This window comes from Lissotriton vulgaris, chromosome 10, assembly GCF_964263255.1.
Source record: "Lissotriton vulgaris chromosome 10, aLisVul1.2, whole genome shotgun sequence".
In the NCBI taxonomy this organism is placed as follows: Eukaryota; Metazoa; Chordata; class Amphibia; order Caudata; family Salamandridae; genus Lissotriton; species Lissotriton vulgaris.
Window position 1 is genome coordinate 726,923,469 of NC_141698.1, and position 24,657 is coordinate 726,948,125.

Below are 24,657 nucleotides of genomic sequence, written 5' to 3' on the forward strand. Positions count from 1 at the left end.
GCTTCCATTGTAGGTCCTCGATCACCTTTCCTTGCTCCATTCTAGAAGCCTGCCAGTCTGTAACTTCATCCTCCAGTCTGCCAGTTCTCTCTTCGACCTGCACCACTCTTTCTTCAACCTCTTCGTATTTTTTATTCATTTTCCTAATACTTGCTTGTATTTTTTTAGTGTCTTGTCTGGCTCTCCTGCTTTCTAATCTGGCCTCTATATGCATTTGCTTTAACATGGCAAACATTCCATCTAGAGTTGCTTGAGGTGGTGATTCAGCGGTATCTTGAGAGGCATTGTCTGGGTGTTTATCAAGTGCTTCACCTAGGTCTTGTTCCTGATATATTTTAGAAGTGTTACCGTAGTCCCAAGCAGTTTCCTGTTCGTACTTGATGCTGATCTATCTATATCTCTATCTCGTCTTATCATTGTTCTCCTTTTCTTCCTCTGTGTTTCTTTGCTTTTGGGTTCGCTAGAGTGAGACCCCTCTGATTCTGTCCCTGACGAAAGATCTGTAGTAGTGCCCTCCTCCTCTGAGCCCAGTAAGGAAGAATCAGACCCTTCCGTCACAGAGTAAAATTTTTCCACTTCAGGGGAGCCTACTCTCCTTCCTTTGTCCCCTTTATGTCCCCTTGATTTATGACTTTCAATACTTCTCATGCTCCCCCAGTTAGATTGGATTAAAGTGTTACTGTCCCCAGGGGTGGGAGCGAGATTTACCTGCCTCAAAGCCTCCAGCATTTGGGCATTATTAAAGTTTACCGGGTTTTCTGCCCCCTCCAGCTGTCCGCTGTTCGATCTGCCAGTTCCGCTCTCTGTAGCTGTGGCTGCGTCTGTGTCTTTGCCTGCCTTCTCGGCGTTCTCCCCTCTCAGCGCGGCTCCCGCGTGAGGCGTGGATGATTGGAGCTCCTGTTGCTTAGTGACCGCCGTGCTTGCGTCCTCGCGGTCGGTGAGAGCAGCATCCGCGTTTGTCTCCGCGTTTGTGTCTGCGGTGGCTTCGGAGATTAAAATCACCGGCTGAACTTTGCCCGCAAAAGCCTCCGTGACAGTGGATTGCCTTAGATCTTTAGTGGGTACAGACACAGTGATCGCATGTTTCAATATTCCGCTGTCTGACTGTGGGCGCCTCTGTTGTGGCTGTCCTTTCGTTCCAGGGGTACCCGCTTGCGCCGTTACCTTAGTTTCCATTTTTTCCTTTTCTTTAGTAGCTTTGTCTGACTTCTCAGTTTTCTTGAGATGACACTTTTGCGCGGCAGTATTCGCCGCAGCGGTTCGTTTACTCATAGTTGTGGCTGTGAGTTTCGGGATCGCTCCAGTTCGCTGTGTCATCCCTCTGATTGTGCTAATACCTTGGAAATACACTTTCCTCCAGTGCTCTCCAAAGTAAAAAAATAAAGCTGCCAGGGTCCTCTGAATCACCCCAGTGCTTCCCGCATTATTTGTCTTGGTTGCTCCTTGAAGAATCAGCATATCTTAGACATGTTTTCCAGCTGCATGTCCCATGGGTCAGGAGAAGGAGTAGATGCGACTACTCTCTACAGCAGCATAGCGGCCATCTTGCCCCTCTGAGCACACCTACATAACATGATTCTAAATGTCATGTCAGAAGGGGGAAAAGAGATGACTGCCACAAAAAAAATAAGCATTGGCATAGACAATAGGTCTCGCTTTTGGGACCTTCTAAGTATTTAGTTATGCAGCACAATATTCTTGGTGCAACAACAACTGTTGCATGGCTAAACACTTAAAAAGGTTCCATAGGCGAGACTTATTGGCTATGCCAATGCTTGTTTGGATTTGGCAGGAAGTGAAGGTACGGGGTAAAAGTGAAATTGCTAGCATAGACACAGGGACAGGACTAGGGTGACCAGGCGTCCCGGATTTGCCAGGACGGTCCCCGTTTTTTCACCAGCTGTCCGGGCAGATTTCGAGAAATTTTGCTTATGTCCCGGTTTTTGAAGAGGGTCGATTAAAAACAGAGGGAGGTGTGTTTTACATAGCAGGGATAGTTGGCAGTTGTTCCAAGAAAGCAATTTAATTCACAGGCAAGCATGGTTTAAAAATAGCATGTTATGTATGTCCTTACTGCCTGTTTCGTAATTCTCTGCTGAGGAGTACTGTCATTCTGTGCGCTGGCTTGATGTAAAAAACAGTCCTTTTTCTATTTTTGTTAAATGTCCCGGTTTTTTGCTTTAAAATTCTGGTCATCCTAGACAGGAGTGACCAGAAATGGATAGTGAGGAGTGAGGAGGGAGGAGGCAGAGCAGAGAAGTAAGGGAGGATGGAGTAGAGGGGGAAGTGGGAGGTCAAACTTCGAGGGCCAGCACTGCAACATAAGTGTTAACATCATTAGCACTGCTGGAATACCGCACCACAAACTGCTGTATTATACCTCATAGTTTATCCACTGAAGTCCCATGCTGATGCTGAATAGCTTATTTGTTGGGTTAGCGATTTTTGAAGGAAGATTGTTAGCTTCTAAAAGTAGGCAGTTGCACATGGTTGCTTTGCAGGCACATCGGTTAAGCATGAGGAAAGAGGGCACAGACTGTACTTTCCCCTAACGTTCTTCTGCATGTTGCACTACATGGGTTAATAAAAACATAATAATATTACTTGCCCTTTGACTGCTTAGTAGCCATACGAGGTTACGTGGGTAGGTGACAGGCAACGATAAGCTTCAAAAGCAATGCTTTTAAAGAACTTGTGAATGTTCTCAGCATGCATGACTGTGGACGGGACTCCAGTCCTAAAAAAAGAAGTGGAGGGACTCACCAAGTTAGGCAGAATGGGTGTGACATCACAGGAAATAACATCACTGCGTGTGACATCACATTGCATCACAGGGAGTGGCATCACAACCTATGACCTCACAGTAAGTGACATCAGATCTTAAGACCTCACATATGGTTAGCAGGTCTATTATGAGTACATTTGAGCGCATTACAATATTTAACAAATTAGATTTTCCACTCGGGTTGTACCCAAATATTGATGCAACTCTGTCACAAAATTTGGGCCTCAATTTATAAATGTTTTGTTTTTTAAACCCTGCCACAAAGAAATTGTCAACCAGGAGAATCATGGCAGTTGATCTGTTCTGCTTAATTGGTTGCAATGTCTGCATTTTATAATATCTTAAGGGGTTAAGGCACCTGCTGCGGAGATCTTTGTGTGCCAGCTAAATCACAGGGAATAATTATATTGGTTAAATAACTCTGGCGGATAATATATTTTCTGGAGAGATGTGTTTTGCCGAGTCCTAGTTTTGAATCAAAATAGCACAGTGGGCTAATATGTCTCCTACAAAGCACATTATGAAACACACAGATGACAGATTTTTATTTTATGTAAATGGGTAAAAGGGTTACTGCTTTTAAGAGAGATCATTTTGTTACTTACAGCTCATAAATTGTAATCCTTCTAATATAGCACAGTGAGGTATGAGGGACATTTGGCTGCCTCACCTTGTAACCCACACTGTCTTATAGAAGACATCCTTTTTCTTGATGTACACGTATGATACATTGTCAATGTATACTCTGTACGTATAATGTAAAGGGCTCTGATACCCAGCATTAAATCTCTATAAAAGAAATAAAACAAAATAGTAGTATTTAAATTATAATTTGTGTAACTGGGCGGCTAACAAATCTGATATTCTTACAACGTATGCATATTTCTTATATACAGGGACTGAACAAGGACAAAAGCATTTTTCTCTTAAGTACCTGTGAAGTGATAAGATGTGAGCCTTTGTTTCCCCTCCATTGCATCTAGGTGTGAGGCTACTGATAGCTCTTAGTCAGAATACTCCAACAAAAAAGAGGACTAATGGCCTCTTAACTTCGTCTTTTGTTATGGGCAAAGCTGGAATCTGATAAGCCCCTTCGCCGCCTGCATGTTGCTGCTCGGAACAAAAGCAGACAATGGTGCAGGTGCTGCTGAAAGTGTCCCGGCGTCAGAAAATGACGACAGGATGAGTTAAGTATATCTTTTAAATCGCGGAGAAGTAAGAAAGGAAGATGGCACTCTGATGAAATTGGCCAACTTTGCAGCGGGATAGATGGCGCCTACCCTCTGAAAATAGTGGGTAGACTGCATCTACCAGTGTCTACCCTCAACTCGAGCCCCGGCTGTGGAGGTGAACATACACCTTGTAACACTGGATCACCTTTTGAGCCCATTTATGGTTAAGGGTGGTAGTTAAGAGACTGTTTAGACAACTCACCACCTTTATAATGATAGTCTTATCACTGTTTTACATTTCTGTCCGTAGGGCAACTTCATGAGCGGAGGTACACACCAGCCAGGCAGTCTGCACTCTAGTAATGTGAAGAGAACAGTATTTAAACAGCAATGTCACGCGTCCACTCAGCATCCACGCGCAGCGGACACGCTGGCAGCGGAACAAACGTAAGCCCGTCTGCGACCACACGTGTCCTGGACGAGCACAGCACTAGAGATTGTGCCCACACGCCCTGGACAGATGCATTACCTTTTCAAGATCTGAACTGCTGGAAATCAAAAATGTGATACAAGCTGAAAACAGTTTATCTGTGAAGGGCAGCTTGCTACTGACATTCTGGGAAAACCTACCTGATATCTGCCAGATCAACCCCTCTAAAACAATAAACCTAATAAGGTTGATCCTAAATCTTGCCTTCTCCTTAATGTTCTCTACTTACTACTCATTCTGTGCCCGCACAGAAGTACGAAAAAGAGAGGTTTATCACCTTTCATGAAGTAGAGGTGTTGTAGGTAACAGAAACTTGGCTGCCTGAGGATTCTAACCCTGGGTTCGTTGTAGCCATTCCACCCGGTTACTTGACTGTTCGACATGACAGACTTGCAAAACAAGGGGGGAGGTCCGGCCATTATATATAACATTTTTATTTCAATGTTCATCTTAGCGGAAGACACAATTACCTCAGCAGAGTCTTTATACTTTAAGATTGCCCGAAGACTCCACAAGACCTACTCAGGGGGACCTCGACTGGTTTACAAAATCCAATAACATTCAAGTTAAAAGTGTGTACAAATGAAGAATCAAAGTGAAAATATGATTTATTTTCTATTTTTGATTATGAATTTAACAAAATATTTGAATATTTGAGCATTTGTCTGGTGTATACTTGTTTTTATATTGGTATGTATTGTTTTGAGGTTCAAATCACAGAATTGATAGGCTGGAGTCCTTGGCTTCTAATAATGACTCAGCAGGGCCCTGCAGATTACAGTAATGATTCAGCGGGGGCCCGCAGTAGAGAAAAGGTTAAGAACTGCTGCCATAGATTAACTCTACTGTTTTGTCTGGACTCTTACTCTATCGACCACTAGGACAGACAATCCTCAATTATTTGACATCCAAGTGGCAAAATTATTGAAGATAAACGGTCTACCATACCGATATTGAGGCTAAAGTGAATAAATGTCATATGTGGTTAACATCAGCACTAAACATGGTGGGCCCTTTGACTCTGCCACCCTGGTGTACAGAGGAGCTAGCTGCAGTCAAGCAAAGCTGTACAAATCTTGAGATACAATAGCATTCAAATTACAGCCTAGTATCAGATGTGGCGGTGAGAGACACTATAAAAAACATGGCAATCAGTAAGACAACTGGCAAAGACTGGTTCCTCAAGGAGTTTTATAAGGCGTTTGTGGGTGATCTGGCACCAAAATGGGTGGAAATGTATGTGGAGGCCTATGAAAAGAATTGCCTCCCTGTAACAACAAGAGAGGTGCTGGTAGTGCCTCTGCCTGAGTCTGCGTCGCAGGATGTGGCTCCCATGGATTTCTGGCCCTTCTCCACGCTGAAGTCTGATTATAAGATTCTCAGTAAGGTATTAGCTTCCAGAATGTTACCCCATATGCAGGCTCCAATCCATGTAAATCAAATGGATTCAGATCAACACGTAACACCTCTAAAATCTGCAAAGAATGTATTAAATTCTGTACGCCCGTGATCTACCATCCCACTCTGCAGCAGAAATAGTGTCAGTGGATCCTGAGAAGGCCGTTGACACAGTGCGCTGGAAGTTCCTGGAATCTATTATGTATCAGATGGGCCTAGGTGCTATTTGGGTGAGATGGGTCAGACTGCTCTACACTCACAAAATGGCTAGGGTTTAACAGGGTTCACGATTTAGGAGGCCTATGAAGTGTTTAGAGGAACAAGGTAGGGTTGTCCCATCACCTCTTTTTTTTGCTTTGCCAGTAGAGCCCCTGGCAGAAAGGTTTCAAATGGAGGCAATGGATTGAGGGATTAAACAGGAAGGCTCTATGCATGCTATTCCTTATTTGCGGATGATCTGCCTATCCTGCACTCAAAACAACAGAAAACCCTGTACTGATGTTCTTTATAGTTGGATAAGCCCAAAACATTTCTGTGACCTCATCTTTTGCAATTAAATATGTACAATTTAATATTCTTAATAGAGCCTACTTGACTCCCAGTGAAACTGCACAATTCCATCCTGGTGCCTCCTCACACTGTCCTCGATGCCCCACTGATGAGGCAGACTTGTTCATATGATATTAGCTTGGGGCGCACTGACCCACTCTTAGGTTAAGGTTGCTGCTGTTTTAACCCATGTCACAGGTTGCAGGGCACTCCATATTCTTAAGTCCTTTATATTGGGTATTTTCGGGCACCCCAGGTTGCATGGAGACGATGGGAAGTTTCTGGATCTTGCTCTACTTTTGCCAAAACGTAATGTTACAACGATTTGTAAAAATACCAATCCCGCTCTGTTACGAAATGTCTTCCTGCTCCGTTATTGTCTACCCTAGTAAGACTCCATGAAAACAATTATGTGGAGGTATTCTGGGGTAGGTAGGGTGAGCTAACAGAGCACATCCCTGTTCATAGCGGGGTGCATCAGGGTTGCGAGCTAGCTCCCACATTATTTTCCCTATACATCAATGATGCTATTAATACACTTGAATTGAATACATGACTCACCTAGGCTAGATCAGCTGTTCGCTGATGATGCCTTTTCTCTTGATCCCCATAGGACTTTGGAATTTCCTATACATTAACATCCAAAAAGAAAAGTATATGGCCACTAAGTCCTTCAGTGGTGTATTGAGCTCCAGGGGGAATGTGCATGGATATTACTTTTGATATGATCTTGGAATCCCCATATCGATTAGATCAGAGCCATAGATTTATATAGAGCAGCCACAGTCCTTAAAATGCATAGAGGCACTGTTAGAAATGGGAGTCTCTAGTTGGCAGAGGTAGGTACTTTTGTCCAAATAGGGACCCTTGTTTCTAGTCAGGGAAAGGGGGATACATACTCTAGATAACCCCTGCTCACGCCCTTGGTAGCTTGGCATGAGCAGGCTGGCTTATCCCAAAGGCAATGTGTAAAGTATTTGTACTCATAACACACAGTAATACAGTGATAACACAACAAATGGACACCACACCAGTTTAGAAAAATAAAGTATCTTAATCTAAATTCAACAAGACCAAAACGACAAAAATCGAACATAGAAGTATTAAGATAAATGACTTTCAAAAGGTTTATTCAACTGAGCCTATATAAAAACTATGGATGCGTGATTTCTTGCAAAGTTCCAGTGGTTGCGTCAAAATTTACCAAGCCATACAGCTGCAGCGATGGGAAGCGCTGAAAAACAAAGAAATGCGTTGTTTCCAGAGACCTTCATGGATGCGAAGCGACAGTTCCGCTGGCCATAGGGGAGGGGAATGCGCCGGGTCCACTCTGTAGGGGGAAGCGATGCATCGATTTTGAGAAGACTCCAATCCGCGGGTGAGGAGTTGGGGAAAACTTGCCGCACAGGGACGATGTGTGGAAATCTGGAATGCGTCTGCAAATGATGCAGCAGCGTCGAGCGGCGCTGTGTCAGTTTCCTCAGCCGCGATCCCTCAAAGCATCTATTCTTGCAGCGACGACAGTTGCTGCGTCGGCTTCAGCAGAGGCGCATCGGTGTGGGGAGATTCTTCTTGCACCATGGTGTTGCGTCTGAAAAACTGTTGCATTAAGAGCAATGCGCCGATTTTCTTGTTGTTGCGTTGCTTTCCAGTTCCCAGCAGCAGAAACAACCTCCAAAGGCTCCACACAGTCACAGGCACTTTTTGACAGGTCAGAACTACCAGCAAGGAAGTTCAGGGGAGCTGGGGATGAAGTCTTTGTGTTCCTGCGACTTCAAAACGAGAGGCAAGCTCTACTGAAGCCCTTGGAGGCTTTCCTCAAGCAGGGGACAAAGCAAAGTCCTTCTCCTTTCCTTGGCAGAAACAGCAACTCCAGGCCAACCCCAGACACACAGCAAGGGCAGTACTTCTCCTCGGTTTCTCCAGCTCTTCTTCTTGGCAAAGGTTCCTCTTGATTACAGAAGTAGTCTAAAGTTCAGGGGCTTTAGGTCTAATACTTATACCCCAAAATGCCTTTGCTCTCTTTGTGCTGAGAACCCCTGTGCCCAGTCAAAACCAGGTCTGTCCTCTCTGGTGCAGCTTCCTGGCATGAGATAGAGACTGCATTGTGGGAAGCAGACCAGGCCCCTTAAGGTGAAAGGAAATCCCCTCCCCTACTCTAAATGCAGCCCGGGTCTATTCAGCCCAACCTGACTGATAAGGCTCTCTGGAGCCACCTCTCCTCCCTAGCCCCTGACACTCCAAACACAGACAGTCAATCTACATCCTAGGAGAGGTACACTGGATGGCTAAACAAGAAAATACCTACTTTCTAAAAGTGGTATTTTCAAACACTGAATGTAAAAATCACCTTCATTAAAAGATGCATTTTAACATTCTGAGTTCAGGCATACTAAACTTTATTTTCCTACCTTGTTCCCAGGGACAGTTATGTTTCTAAGATGTTATAAACAAACACTCCATCCTGGCATATGCAAACAGGTAGCCTTTCAATAGTGAAAAACGGAATTGGCAGGAGTTCACGATCAGGACATGTTACACACTCCAGTACATATCCTACCATTCACATACACTGCACCCTGCCCAGGTGGTACCTTGGGCCTACTATAGGGGTGACTTACATGTAAGAAAAGGGTAGGTTTGGGCCTGGCAAGTGGATGCACTCGCCAGGTCAACATGGTAGTCGGCAAACTGCGCACAGACACTGCGCGGGCAGGTCTGAGTTAGCTTTTCAGGTCAACTCATGTGGGTGGCATAATCAGTGATGCAGGCCCACTGGTAGCATTTGATTTACAGGCCCTAGTACACTTAGTGCACTTTACCAGGGGCTTGCCAGTGAAATCAAATATGCATATGCACTTTACCACTGATTATCAGTGGTAAAGTGCCAGAGTCCTAAAACGAACAAACACAGGTCAGGGAAAAATAGAAGGGAAAAGCAAAAATTTTGGGGATAACCCTACACAAAGGGCCAAGTCCAACAGGCACAATTACTAAATCTGCGTCCCAGATTCTGGAGGTTTATAAAGCTTAGGCACAATCAGCTGTCCTGTGCGGTGCTGAAATCTGGGGAATAGAGAACAGTAAGGTGTTGCCGTTAACCCCTTCTATGCTTATGACAAGCTCAGCTCGTCATGAGGCACAGTGGAGCTGAGCTCGTCATAACGGCTGCGGCACTCCCACGCGCTGCAAATTCCCCGCCTGTTTGGGGGTTCTATTGCAGTGGGCGGAGTCATGACGAGTCCAGCTCGTCATGAGCACAGCTCCACTGTGCAGCATGACTAGTTGGTCTCGTCTTGAGTGCCACGCGCGGCCCATCCCTCCCCTCCCCCGCCATCGTGGGGGAATTAGTCCCGCGTGGAAGGGGTTAAGGGAGAACTATTTTGTCAGATCTCTTTTTAAATCGGTCACAGCTCACCCTTTTGTTGCCACTATTTTTTTATGCTGACCTTAAGAAAAGTGACCATCTTGCCACTCTTAGGTCTTAATTGTTTTGGGTTATATTGTGGTCCACAGTTGAACTTTGCTTCTAGAGGGATGTTTTACAAGAAATCTCTCCTTTACTTTGTCTGATAGGTTTCCTGACATGAGGAAGAAGGGGGAAAAAAGGAAAAGAAACAAGTACTGAAAAAGCTGATAGGTTTTTCCTATGCAAGATCTATTGGCTTAGTCAATGCGTTTTTTAGACATGCTGCACAGCAGCACGGGCTGATCTACAATATGGCGTAAAGTAGAAAGAAAAATGTGACATTTTCAAGACTGCGCTGACCACACCACCATAGCACTGATTTTTAAGTCTTGTTGTACAGCCGCCCGCTTTGCTGTGCAATATACCTAAAATACATAAAACAAAGCCAAATAACACTCACATCTAAAAGACCAATTAGGTTTTTTTTGTTAATATTTTTGTGGAGCACAGGAAGGTTGAAGGGGCAGGGGGGTTTAACAACAACAGGCATTGGCTCAGGCAACCTGTGGTAGGTGTGGGGAAAGTGTGAGAAACCAGCAACACCACAGATGAAGGGGGAGTGCAGGGGGAGTACGGGGCAAGCAACACAAGGGAGGTGTAGGGAGAAAGAGGAACGGCAACAGAATGGTAAACGGGCAAGGTGTGTGGAGCAAGAGCAAGGATGGTGGGAGGAGGGATGCACTCGTAAAGAGTGTATGCACACACATTTTTAAAAGTTATCTGCAGGAGTGTGCAGCCAGTGTAACAATACTGGCCACAGACAGAAAACTGTACTTGGTCCATGCTCCACGGCAAGGACAAACGCTTGAAGACCCTGCCAGAAGTAGGAGGCCATGACCAATAGGAAGCAAGGAAACCAAAGAGACGTCAAAGCCACCCAATGGTAAGTAATGATACATAACGGACTGGTTCTAAGTCCATATTAAAAGGTATTTTTTGTTGACAAATGTTTTTGCTGGCAGTGCAAGAGTGCTGCAGGCAAAACCTAAAAAAGAAGAAAAGTTCAACTCTATGCATATTGACGTTATAAAAACATGGTGACACTAAGGCGGCGTAAAGGCGTCGTACAGGGATAACGTGCCGGTTCTGAATGGCCAAAGGGCTACTTGACCCCATCGAAAGCCAGACAAAATGACCATCCGGTTTCAAATTTCGACCTCTTAAGTTGCAATCAGGCAGTTGGAATTTAAATCGTTGATGTCGGTGGGAAGCTTTCCAACCGACATCATAGTCGGTCCCTTAATGTAATATTAACCGCTTAACCATTGTGTATCCAAGGCTGGTGTTGTTCTATATGAATTCTGTGCTAAGCTAATAAAACTTGTTTAAAAAAAATAAAAAATTAAATAGAACAGTGGGCTTATTGTGTAAGGTAAACTTATGGTCAATTCCATGTCATTCTTTAAACTCTAGAATACTCTCTGACTTAAATTACACGATTGCCAATTACAAATCATTTCTGTAAATCCTCATGTTTAAATGCCTCGGATAAAAGTATAAAGTTTATCAGCATTCCCTGAATTAATTACATCTACTGCTTACTATTTACTGAAATTACCCACAAACTAAATTATCCTATTTCTATTGGTCCCATAATATCAAAAGTAACAGTCTTCTATGGTGTATTTGGGCACATCAATGGCAACTATGTGGAACATAAGAATATTTTTAAATTCATCAGTCTCCACAGGCCGCTTAGAGACCCCTGGGTGATAAGGCGCTCTACAAATCAAAAATACAAATACAAATACAAATACAGGCCACACAATTATGCCAAACCTTTTCAATAACCAAACCCTCCCTCACACCCCAAACTAAATACTTTGCTCTCGTCAATTAGCTTGCTCTTATTTTTAAAACCTGTTTTATCCCCTTGCATGCTGCCGCGATTCTGCGCCTGTGCGGCAAAATTGCGAGTGGGCGGGTTTATGACGGCCCCCAGCCGTCATCAGCACACGAGCGCCGTAGTGCATGACGGATGGGGGCCGTCATCAGCACGCAAGGAGTTAAAGATCAAGTAAACATAAGAACCAAAAACAAAAGACTGTTAAATTGAACGACTCTTACGTGCAATATATGCTCCAGATCATTAAAAGCACATATGGAAAAAAGTGTTACACCTGAAATGAAGAGAAAGAGTAAAGAGGTATCACAGGTAGTAGACCAAAGTAAAGTTGCATAATTTCCCCAAAAATTGACCCAACACAAATTATGATTTAAGCTTTTTTGTTTCTCCAATCCATATAGCAACCATCAGTGGACTACACCATTGTCTCATCTTGGCTCTATGCACATAAGATAAACATTCAACCCATTTTGGGGCATTGTTGAGAATACACTATTATGTATTAGCATTATTCTTTTTCACTGCATAGTGCTAAGTCAGGTAGCGAAGCACAGAAGAAGGACAGATTCTTCAGCATCCACCTGCGAGCAATATATCTGTATACAGCAGTCACTGCAACCGCTACAAATGTTAGTTGTGTGAGGGCGTTGGAGGGGGGTAGAGCTTCAGCTACAGGGCAACAAATGAAGGAGAAGCATCTGTTGCAAACATTTACCTTAATAACTTCCCCATTTCAACCAGCACCTTTTGCCATAGTGCAAAAAAGTAAGTGCAATTAATTTATGATGTGAAAAACATATGGCATGCGGAAGCACACAAATTAAAAAATGTGGGTCTATCAGACTAACATAATCCAAAATGGCACTTTGACATCCATATCTCTCTGCTCAGTGTCCTATCAACAAACCAAGGTATGCACAAAAAAAAGCTCCAACCTTTAGATCCTTCAAAGACATCATAAAGCTTGAACTCATCTCTCACCCTATTATGTCCATGTCTGAAGCCAACACTTTTCTAAATCACATGAACACTTTTTTGGAAAACTATGTCAACATCTAAGTCCCAATAAAAACACAAACGTGCAAGATGAAGCCGCCAGTACCTGGATACTCTAAAGACCTTGCTCACAATACACACTCTCCAACAACACAGACAAAAAAAGAATATGGAACAAAAACAAAACTACTGATGACTTCATGATAATGTCACTCAACACAACATGCAGGCAGTTCATCACATCAGTCAAAGCAAAGTGCTATACCAATACTACCAAATATGTCACCAACAGAAGCAGAACGCTTGTCAAGAGAACGAAACACTGCATTAACCTCTTAAACCCCTGCCACAACACTGTCCTAACTCTCCCAGATCTCCTAGACATACTCAACTCCCACTCAACACTTCTTATGAAGATTATATCTTAACCTCGTCCTTCAAAGCACTCTCTGGAAACACTTTTTCACATCTACTAACCATAGTCAATAACTTTCTCAAGACAATGCCCAAGAAGCTCTCAAGTCGGGTTAGATTTTCTCACTCCTTAACCCCTTCCCTGCGGGGGTAATTCCCCCACGGTGCGGGTGGGGGGGTAGGCAGCGGAGCGCGGCACCGCTGTGCTCGTGATGAGACTAGGTCATCATGAGTCACGGTGGAGCTATGCTCATGAGGGCCTGGTCTCCTCACGACCCCACCCACTGATTAATTTGCCCGCACAGGCGGGGAATTAACCGTGCGTGGGAGGAGCGGCGCCGTTACGACGAGACCAGCCCGTCATGAGCACGGCTCCACCGTGACTCATGACGAGCTGGTCTCGTCACGAGCACCGAAGGGGTAAAGAAACTTACATTAGGCCCTGATGACCTCACCAAATACCGGAACATCACTCACCTTAAAATAGATCAGCAAGATAATTGAAAAAGCAGTCTATGTTCAACTTCAAGATCATTATCAATAACAACCATCTTCTGCACAGCTACCAGCCTGGTTTCAGGTCATGTTACAGCATGGAGACCGCTACCTTGCACATCAGAGACTATACCCTCTTCACTGCTGGTGAAGACGACCTTTGCCTCCTGATATTGCCCGACCCCTCATACAGACACCGTCTGGCTCACATGGGCACGTCTAGGTCCCAAAAGATCCTCACCGCCTGCAGAGTCAACAGGTTTCCATATTGTCTCCTTTCATTTACAACCACTAGATGGAGCCGCTTGGGGCTTCACTCGCAAATAACAATGCAAATATGGGGCTCGACCTTATTCAGGAACATGATGGTTAGGGTACATACAGTAGTTAGGAAAATAGTGGCCCTCATTTACCAAGGATTTGACTATTTGTTTTATATTGTTACATGCATACCTTTTCCAGCATATCCTATCTTCTTTCTTTACTAAACAATGTTTACAGTCTCTTATATGTGAGGCAAGCTTTTTGCTTACACCGTGAATAGACGGACACACATCAATATATATAACAAAACAATGAGATTCTGTACATTTTATGCAAAAATACCATTTAAAAATGTTCTTCCATGCGCCTATTTAACTTGCATGCTGCGCGAATTTTCACGCAGTGCGCGAGTATTAAAAACCGTACGCGATTAGGACGGCCCCAGCCGTCGTGCGCACACGCCCACCATGACGCATAACGGCTGGGGGCCGTCCCGAGCACTGAAGGGGTTAACACCAAGGGTCATACTTTGGAGAAAGATTTAGGCAAGTACATTCACTGTCTCTCAATTTCCCCTTTCAGCCTTAAACAGGACTCATGTGCTGTTTAATAGATGTCATCAATATAGACAGACAGTTCCTAAGTCTCTCTCTTGGATTTAAAACCAACTTGAGAAGCAGCTAGAATTGTTCTGCCCAAGAAGACGTAGCAGCAAGTAGTGTAAAACTGTAGTCCAAGCTACAGCCCAAGAACGCGTGCAAAATGCTGCTATCCACGCTGCATCTATGATTCTGGAACCTTTCATCGTTGTAACCCTCTGAAGCTCATTGATTGCTACTGCTCTGGAATCCTCCTCAAGCGCCAGTTAGTCATTTTGACTAGACTGCTTGTAATTTATTCTCCTTTGTGGTCTTTGGTTCACCTTTTTGCTAATGAACTGTTATTAAGAGAATTACCTATTTGATACTAACTTGCTTTGATCTCCATTATTCACCAGGGGCATGATTATAACTTTAGACGAGAAATTAATTCCACAGAGTTCATTGCGAGGTTGGTGATGGCTGGAAATCTTCAGCTGAGAGGGTTTTGGGTAACCATCAAAACACCAATATTATAATTTAACTGACATAAAATACAGTCGTTAAATATTTGAAACAATCCTTTCAGCACCAGCAAAGCACTGCTGCTTTTCAAAACACAACTGCCTTATTTCCCACTTTCAAACAGTAAATAAGAATAAACGAATAGAAGGCAGGGGGGTTTCTAGCGGGTGGCAACATGAAATATACTCCTACTCTTTCTATTTGTAGTGTTATATTCTCATGAACAGCAGAAGCATAATAAATTGTGCTGCCGTCCAAACAAACACCGCCTGCTACTCCTACTTGCTTCCAGATGTTACAGCCTTTTGGGAAGAAATGAGTAGAGCACTGGACATGCCTGGACACATTTTCAAGACACTGATCCGCCCATCTGTTCTATCTACTTATGGCTTCCACTATCCACATTTATACAGATTGAAATACATTTTAATTCATGAAAATAAGAATGTATCTTCTGAAAACACTGCATACGAAGTTTAGTTTTTTAAGTAGACGTTTGCAGAATCCTATCAATTCGAAGCGAACTACCATTTAGGAGCCGGCAGGCTGTAAAGCTAAATTGCTGTTCTGTAGATGTCGTTGTTGAGACTACAATACCTACATTCTGGCAGGGAGATAACTACTATTATCCTAAATGATAGACAAGGTAGTAGGTCTATGGTTAAACTGTTGTGCATATCACATTTAAAGTCGGTTTATGAAAAAGGCTTTGTGATCAATGTAAAAAGTGCATCATTTTCATAATGAAATGGAATTTGAATACAGGTAAGGGGCGCAATCACTCTCCTTATTCACTTCCAACCTCTTAACATATATACCTATCATGGAGCGTTCTGTAATCCCACTACTATTGCTCTATGCACTTCTTCCAGGACTATCTGAATTACGTTTTTAAACCCCAACTGCATAAACTGGTGCAAAGCGTTGGTTTATGCATGTACACCAAGGCAGCGTTAAGGGCAACATTACAAAATATGACAAAAAAGGCAGCAATTGTCTGCCCAGGCTCACATCATAAGTGTGTGCCCCAGTGGCATATCGAAACTTGAGGGAGACCCCCTGCTAAGTGCATGGAGGGGGCCCTCCAAACTCCAGGCCCAGACAGGAGCTCTCATGCCTACCTGTGCACAGTGCCGGAGGGGCCCCCATGGAGCATGGGAGACCCCCGTTTACGCCACTGGTGTGCACCATGCTTGATAGTGGCCAGCACTATTTCATTGAGGCACAGATATACCCGCTGCTCCACGAGTAGATGCTGCCTGCCACCTCACATATAAAGTTTTAAGGATCTCCTAGAAGAAGGAGTTTAATCATTCTAAACACACTGCTTGTGTATGCCTGTCTCTTTGATTACTGCTTAACCTTTTTGCCTAGTAGGCTAATGTAAACACCCTATCACCAAAGGCATTGTGGAATACGTAAAGCAGTACTCCAGCAATACTACTTCACATACTACAAAATGCAATTCACAAACCCAAGACCAGAGATTTCCACCTCTGCTTATCTATTCTTTTTGGTGCCTAGTGCTGCGCCCTGGTGGCTGAGATGATCACACACATAAGTGTAGGATTTAGAATTAAATGTGAGAGGGACAAGTGGGAGTGGTGTGAAAACGGGAATTACTACAAAATAGGTGGGGTCTAGAGAAATTAAAGAAGGGGAATAAAGAGGGAAGTGTTGATATAGAGCACAAAGCCATATAAGAGTATAATCGCTAATTCACAAAATACACTTCAAATTCTACTACAGCCCGAATAGTGACAAAATAGAGTTAAACGTCCTAAATGTTCTCCAACCCGGCCTTTGTGTAAGTCAAGCTCCTCACGTAGAAAGCCTCTGGTAAGGAAAGACACTTCCATTGAAAGCAATAGAGGTAGGCTATAACACTATCACCCATAAGGGTTCATTCTAAATTATAATATTTTTAATGTAACAATAGACATAAAATTGGAATAAATGAAATTACATTGTAACTTAATTTAAAATGTTTTTTTTTAAAATAATTAAAACCATAACTTATAACCATGTTTGTTACAAATTTAATACAAATGCAGTGAGGGTGGATGATTGTACTTTTGGAGAATTGTTAAAAAATAATATTTTAAAAATGAATTAATAAATTAATACCAGGTTAATTTTAGGAGGTAATGGGTTATATCTTTTTCTGTACGTAGTCCTAGGTTCACATTATTTGATTAAAATGAATGTTCCATTTTTATTTTACATTAATTTGATTTCTGTTTAAATAAAGATTAATAAAACTTCCTTGTGTTTTGCAATAGGGAGATTTCAATCGCGGTGGAGGAGATCTCCACAAAAAGAAGAAAAGTTGCTAACAGGAACTTTCATATATAAATACAGTCGCAGAAGTCTCCTCTCACCCCTCATAAGGGGCGGGAACTTTTAAGTCAACACCTGGGAGTAAATCTATACTCGGAAATGGTTAACATAAAAGAAGTACAGATTTACACCAGCGGGTAATTGTAGAGTTACACGTGAGTGATCTACAAATACAAACTTATCTTTGTGAATCTGGCCTTAGGTGTGCTTTCGAGGTAAAAAAAGAAAATGGAACACTACCACGTTTAAAGTGAATGGTGAATTTCTCTGTGGAGATATTGTTTTAAAAAGTACAAATGAAGATTTTCATGATACATAATCAGTCAATCAGTGTTCTTTTAAAGCGCGTCTACGCACCTGTGAGGGTCTCAAGGCGCTGGGTGGGGGTGGTGGAGGCCACCGTCTGCGGTTCAGGTGAAGAGCCAGGTCTTGAGGTCCTTCCTGAATTTGATGCAGAGGCATGCTAATTGTTCACTTGCGGCCAATCCGCATGAGTGAGAATGATGCAGCATGTGCACTCATAATAAAAACTTAATTTTATGTCTCTCATCCAAGACAGTACATGCGTTGTCTCTTGTTTGACTTTTGTCTTCTAATAGTGGGCTCAGAGACTGTCCATTGCTTACCATTTGTTGGCTTCATTGTCACTCTCATTTGCTTGTTTCTCTTAGTCAGCTCCCATAGGCTTCCTTCCTCTTCCTGAGTTTGTCCCTCCCCTGAAGCATGGATACATTACTTGTGTCCTTTAACTGCTCATTTTTTTAAGTGGCTACTTTATGTTTTGTGTTTAAGAAATCTATGTCACCCTTCTGTACTCCTCCAGCCAATCCTCTGCTGTCCATCTGATTACCCCATCATCTTCCTGTCACCCTCTGTTGTCTGTCTGCTAGCCCCTAGCACCTCCCTCCTACCGTCCGTTGTCCGTGCGTTTGCTCCCATCCCCTCTCTCCAGCCCACCACTGTCCGTCTACTTGCCCCACCCATCCCAACTATCCTCCGTTGTATATGCAGACCCCTACCCACATTCCCGCCATTGTGTGTTGCCCCCCACATGCGCTCCCTCTGTTGTCTATGTTGCTGTACAACATAGCTAAGTAAACATTAATATCACCAGTACCTCTTGAAAGGGACACCTTTTGGCTTTGCTAATGCTGGTTTTAAATAGTGCTGCTTCGCAACACTTTTCTGATTTGTAAGCTCTGTACATAAGAGGTTTTATTATCACTCAATTTAATGGCAATCATTCTACCGACCTTCAGAAAAAATTAGGGCTGGGGTTACTTCCTTCCGGCATTATTGAAATATACAGATGTCGTGCAATTCCACAACTACTCTCTGGTGCACCAGTTGTCGCAAAACGTAATGTACAATCAAGTGTCTGATTATATTTTGTCACCGCAATGCAGAGCGTAAGCAGTTACAAAATAACAATCCATGCAGAATAGTATATTACACAAACGTACAACAAGCATGTTCTGCCACTAAAATCCAATCCGTAAAAGCTTAACAATAGATTGCCAAAATTCTACATGTATTTAGTCCATTGAAACACTACACACATGGACGCATTGTCTTGAAAATACAATGGCAAAACGCATCACAGCTGGCAGTCACAGACAGCCCAATAATCCATAGGCGTTTTTCCATCTAAACCTAAAAGTTAGATGCAGAGGTTGCAATAATGAATCGCTCACCTGCAGGCTGTGGAGGCAGTTTGGGGAGTTACTGGAGAGGCTGTGTGTGGGCGGTCAGTAGAAGAGAAGGATGGAGGTCAATGTTAATGTTAACAACTGATCTATATAAAAAAGGGGTTTCCAGGCTAGTGAGACATCTACGGTGTACTACTGTCAGTAGCTACCAGCCAATAGTAATTTTACTGTGTCTACTAATAGCATGTGTGGCTATCAGTAGTTGGCCGTCTGAAGGACAGGCTTACGAAGTAGACATCCTACTGATATTAATTCTGCCAAACACTATATTTTCCAATCCAGGACTCCTAGCTTATGTCCTCTTGTGACTGCAGTCTATAATGAACTTTGACACCGTAGAGTCCTCCACTGCACGACACCGCGCTAAGTTGTGTCATTTTGGGACACTTCCTCAGTACGTGTTGTTCCTGTGCTCTAGGAGGAGACCCTTGGAGAATAAGCCCCTGTGCTGGGCAGAGCTCTAAGCAGAAATCGGATTAAAAAGATTTGCAGGGCCTTCTGTTCCAACCAGAACCTACTAAAGGAAAGCAAATGGCTTCTGTCAGTCGGAGACTGCGATGTGCTCACACACTGGAATTGCTAGCATCCCTCCCTTAAAGCACCTTCTTCTCTTACACTAGTAAATTAACACAAAAAGGGATAAGTCACTGAATTTAGCTAACTGGTGTGGTAGTCGCAGTTCCTACCAGCAGAAGAATCCAGTGTAAGTCCACAAGACAGGCATCCACACCAGATTTTCAGGATATCAATGTAAGGTAAATGCACATATATTAAATGTAAATGAAGATAACTATTGGAAAGCAGCTTTGCTGAAAATCTGCCCCAGCTCCTGAACGCAAGGTGAATGCTCACTATCGCCCCTGGATTTCAGGGGTAATCCCCTGTTATCAATTCTCAATGTCCCCAAAGTATTTCCCAACTTTGAAATTTGCGTCTGATCTGTTTGCATAAAACAGTAAACTATAAAGAAAGAGGCAATAAAAAGCGCACATTAGTTCCACAAGGGCCAGCTTCAAATACAGAAGCCCAGTTCTGGGAGGGGCTCACATCACAGAAATACTTTCCCTGTAAAAAAAAAAAGTACAGTTTGAACTTTGAAGACAAATCGTCTTTGTGAACCCATGTACTTTGGGTGCACAGACTGCTGTGTGGCACCATTGTGTTTGATGAAGCGTTCAGTCATGCACTGCTGCCCTGCCCTCACTGGGATGGATCACGCTGCAATGTTTCACACAAGAAGATTGCAACAGCAGTAAGCGCTATATAAATGCAATCACAATATATATCAATGCATGAGGCTGTGCACCGCAATAAACGTGTGCGAGAGCAGAGGGGTTGGAGAGGAGTGTGGGTACTGATGCAATACATGCAGAGACAACTCTGGCAAGCATGGGAGCTTGCACCAAACTCTCTTCACATGCACGGACACTTGTTATACTTCTTTATGTGAACAAAAAGAGGAGCACCCCCTAGACAAGGCTGCCCTACTCCTCTCAGCGATGCCGCTGTCCACTGCACCCATCCTGGGCTGTGCAGGTTGTCACTGTACGTCTCACAATTACAAAGAAGAAATAAACACAAACGGCGCGATGCAAAAGGCAGCTGATAACTGGCATTTCGTACCCCGCGAATGCAGAGCAATGCAGCGAAAGAAAAAACAACACGCAGCCCACAGCTCGGAAACTAGTCGCCGCTGCCCATCAGAGGCGTGCAAGAAGTAGAAGGGGTTAACGGCTTACCAGGCGGCTGCCGTGCGTCCTCGTGCATCTGCCTGTCCCGCGGCCGCCTCTCAGTGTGGTGATAGAGCCCAGCCAGAGCTCCCGCTGAGACTGAGCATGCCTAGTGCAGGAACTGGGAGCGCGAGCTCCCCGCCTCCGCCAGCCTCCGCCAGCCTCCAGAGAGCTCGCGCTGCCTGGAAGTTTTAGGGAGGGCGCTTGCTTCGTGATTTCCGCACAGGTGTCTTTCAAATATCGAAGAAATTAAGGCTGAAACGGCCTTTCTAGGCACAGCCACGGCTGATCAGCAATCCGGCGGAATCTTTCCACATTTTCGCTTCTCCTGAGTTTTTCGTCATGTGAATTAGCTTAACCGCCGGATTAAAAACATTCTTGTTATGGTGCTTCAACCGGCAAAAATGACCTTCAAATGTTAATCTTTTCGCAAACAAGGACGCTGCAGCTGGGGGCGCACTCCGCGGGTTCCTTCGAGGAGGTGAAGCATTTGGGTACAGTTAATTTGTAGTCTTCTAAATTATAGCTCATTTTTAGAGCAATGTCTGTTGTTTCACGTTGCTCTAGGCTGTGCCCGCCTAGCTGGGTTTCCGCAGCCCTCCCACTACGTACTCCGGCCCCCCAATGAAGAGAGTGCGGAAAGACACGTTTTCCAGGGAGAAAACATTCCTGGCAGGAAACTGTGGCAGGAAGGCGATCAAACGCAGGATTCAGACAAGTGTGGGTGGAATCTTGCAAACTCTTCAAGAACTGTTCACTGACTAATCTACCTCCTTATCACTACCCCTGGAGTAGTCCAGTTATCTGTCTTTCCTTCTTGGAGTGTTATCACCGCACTATTTGACTCTCGGAAACGGAGAATCTTATAACGAGACATCAACAATCTCACCGGGTCCCCCTCGATCTGGGAACTAGCACAATCTTGTACTCCCGAGGAAACACTGTCAGTTTGTAGGGGAAAAAAATATGATAGGGCGTAAACATAGGAAAAGCATGAGATTTAAGGAACGAATTGCAGGCCAAATATCTGCAAGACTACTCCTGTCGTAAACACTTTGCACACCCCTAGTTCCAAGCCCGTGTGGATTTACAAATACATGCAAACAAATGCCGCCAAGATCCACAATACCATTATTGAGAATTGAAACAGTAGTTGTATGTATGTGAGAGAGCGCAATTTGAATAAAAAGTATATCCGAACCATATTTACAAGCATATCGCATAAACGTAGAAGTTGTAACATGAAATAGCACAGTAGAGTATAAGTTAGCCGATGTAACCGTAATAATAGGAAACGTATTCATATGTATGTATTTTACAATGTATACTAGAATTAGAAAGACTGTATATATAGTGGTCTAATATAGAAATGTGAAAATGCTTGAACGTGCTAAACTGAATATACGTATATAATCATTAGAAGGAGAAAGCGGTGCAAATGTAAGATGAAGAAGCATATAGATTATATAGCACTGTGTAAGAAACGAGAGTATAAACGTTGTATTTTATGTAACATGGATTCAAGTATAATGAATGATTTGCTAATACGATTATATAAATGTGTGTTAAAGGTTATACTGTGTAGACGAAGGAGTTTTAGAAAGTGTGGTCATATGTGGTTTTAACCTAACTGACCAAGGGTTCGCAAGAGTGTAGTCCACTGCATATAATTTAGTGGTCTCACAGGAACAGGGGATAGTCTTGATCTGAACGCGCGAGACAAGAGTCAAAGGTCTTGCTAGATTTAAGGTGACAATGCTGGACGAAGTTTATGGCCTAAATGAGATAAGAGACGCTTGGAATGTGGGTCTTGTTTAGAAATGACCGTTCACAGGACCAAACGAGGTTACGAACACAATCGTAAAGAATGGAGTTCTTTTGAGGTGATAGACTTTGCTCTGAAAGTGTCAACTGGAATGTCAATGAAGTCACCAACACGAAGACGAAGATGGTGCCTAAGAAGCAAGGTCAACTTAACGGACGACGCGAAGAGATGAAGTAATGGAAAAACCCAAGAATGAGAGTATGTGTAAATGTATACGTGGTGGGCGTCAAGGGGCGTTCCATCCATACTGTGATTGTGTATTTAGGGACAGCACCCAGGGGAGAAGTTAGCGAAGCGAAAGCGAAGAGCTCAGAGCGCAGAAGAGAGAAGAGCAGAGCGCAAGAGAGCAGTAGGCCGAGGACCCTTAGAGAGCGGATGGGTAGGCAGAGAGGGTACTGCTTCTCGATATAAGCTACCATTAGAGGCTAAGAGAGTTTGAACTTCTTTGGAAGTCAAACTGCTGACACCTTTTTTAGGTAAGGAACTTGCGAAGTAGGGATGTCACCTAGCATAGAGTAGGGACAGATTTAACTTGTTTATTCTCTTTTTGTAGATGACGAAATGGAACCACTTTGTGTCTATGTTTTTAATCTGTAAATTCTGGAATTGATATTGACTGTAGACTTGTTGAATCTTATCCTGAGAGGATTGTGTATGCAATTAATCCTGATTTTATATTAAATCTTAAAACTTTATCAGTTGTAAGTGGTTCTTCAGAGTTGCGTCAGTCTATGGGGTTGATTTGACCTATGTGGGTTTGTCTTTTACTCAATGACAGAAAATAATCGATCCAAAAAGAAGAATGAGATAGGTATCTAGGTCATCAGAAAAGGTATCAAAATCTCATTCCCAGCAGTTGGTAGCAGAGAAAGATGGTTTTCTTCTTGAGGAAGACAACCTAGGTCAGGTCTAGATTACCCCAAGGTCCCTAGTCATCGACGACCAGAAGAAGAATCCCTGCCGAAGAAGGTGCTGACGGTGCGAGAGAGAAAAGCAGCAGAGTCGATCGAGAGTGAGTATAAGGGTCATGCGTTGCCAGATTGCGGTGTTTTGTGTTGTACCTGTGTTGTAATGTCAAGCGGAGTTGAATGCCTGTAGTGTGATTGAGGGAAGGTTGTGAGCGCGCGCAACCGGATAAAATCTTAAGATCCAAGGAAGGGCTTAAGTGGTTCGGGTGTATCGAACACCCAGAGTAATTGTCTACCATTGAAAGGGGGTCATGAGGTACCATTGATCGCCCGTAGGACCGATGATAGGGGGAGTGACAGAGTGAGTGTATGAGTAACGGACGCTGGTCGGACGTTTACTGTGTGTAAGTAACCTATCAGTTAAGGCGAGCGTCTGACCGTGAGAGGAAGACGTCTCGTCAGTTGAGGTGACAATTACAGTTAGACTGTGGACGTACAGTCAAGAAAAGTGATTGCTTGGACGGAAGTAGTCATTTTTCGGCGTATGAATGAAAACGCATGCAAGACCGTGAGACGAGTTGAGAAAGGAGGGGAACTGCTGCAGAAGGGGACGAGTGACGTCAGCGTAGAGCCGCGCTGAGATTGGTCGGTCAGTGTAGAGTCGCGCTGGGATAGGCTGATCAGCGAGAGCCGCACAGGGATTGGTGGTTGTCATCGGGAAGTAACTAAGGAAGAGAATTAAAAGGAAAATCATAGATTTTGAAAATGAAGTGTTTTAAACGTTTAAGGGCGATCTTTAAGAGAGATAGAGGAAACTTGTATGCAGGAGAAGAAGCTCCACCAGAAGGCACACCAGCTTATCATATGGCTGTGAATGTAGGGTTACACTCCATACTATGGATCTCCGAGTGGAATAAGCTAACAGAAGGGAATAAGGAACTGACGTTTCCGAGATACGGGACGTTTAAGTTAGAAGTATTGAACCAACTAAAAGCGGTAATGTTAGCAACGAGACCTCTACCGAGGCCAACACAGTTCGAAGCCCTTAGTGCATGGTTTAGAACGGCACACGAAAAGAGCTCGAACAGGCGCCAAGAAAGAGTAAGACGATCGCTAAAAGCAGTGCAGGATGCTAAATGGGATGATGAAGCTAAAAAGTGGAGG

General features: G+C 43.6%; 1 protein-coding gene across 1 annotated transcript in view; it reads right to left on the minus strand.

Annotated features, from left to right (window-relative positions):
- Window positions 1–21,284, minus strand: part of JCAD (junctional cadherin 5 associated) — a 329,723-nt gene extending 308,439 nt beyond the window's left edge. The window contains exon 1 of the mRNA XM_086941588.1: window positions 20,770–21,284. The gene's annotated coding sequence lies outside the window, so the exon portion shown is untranslated. The remainder of the gene's footprint in view (window positions 1–20,769) is intronic.
- Window positions 21,285–24,657: the final 3,373 nt, after the last annotated feature.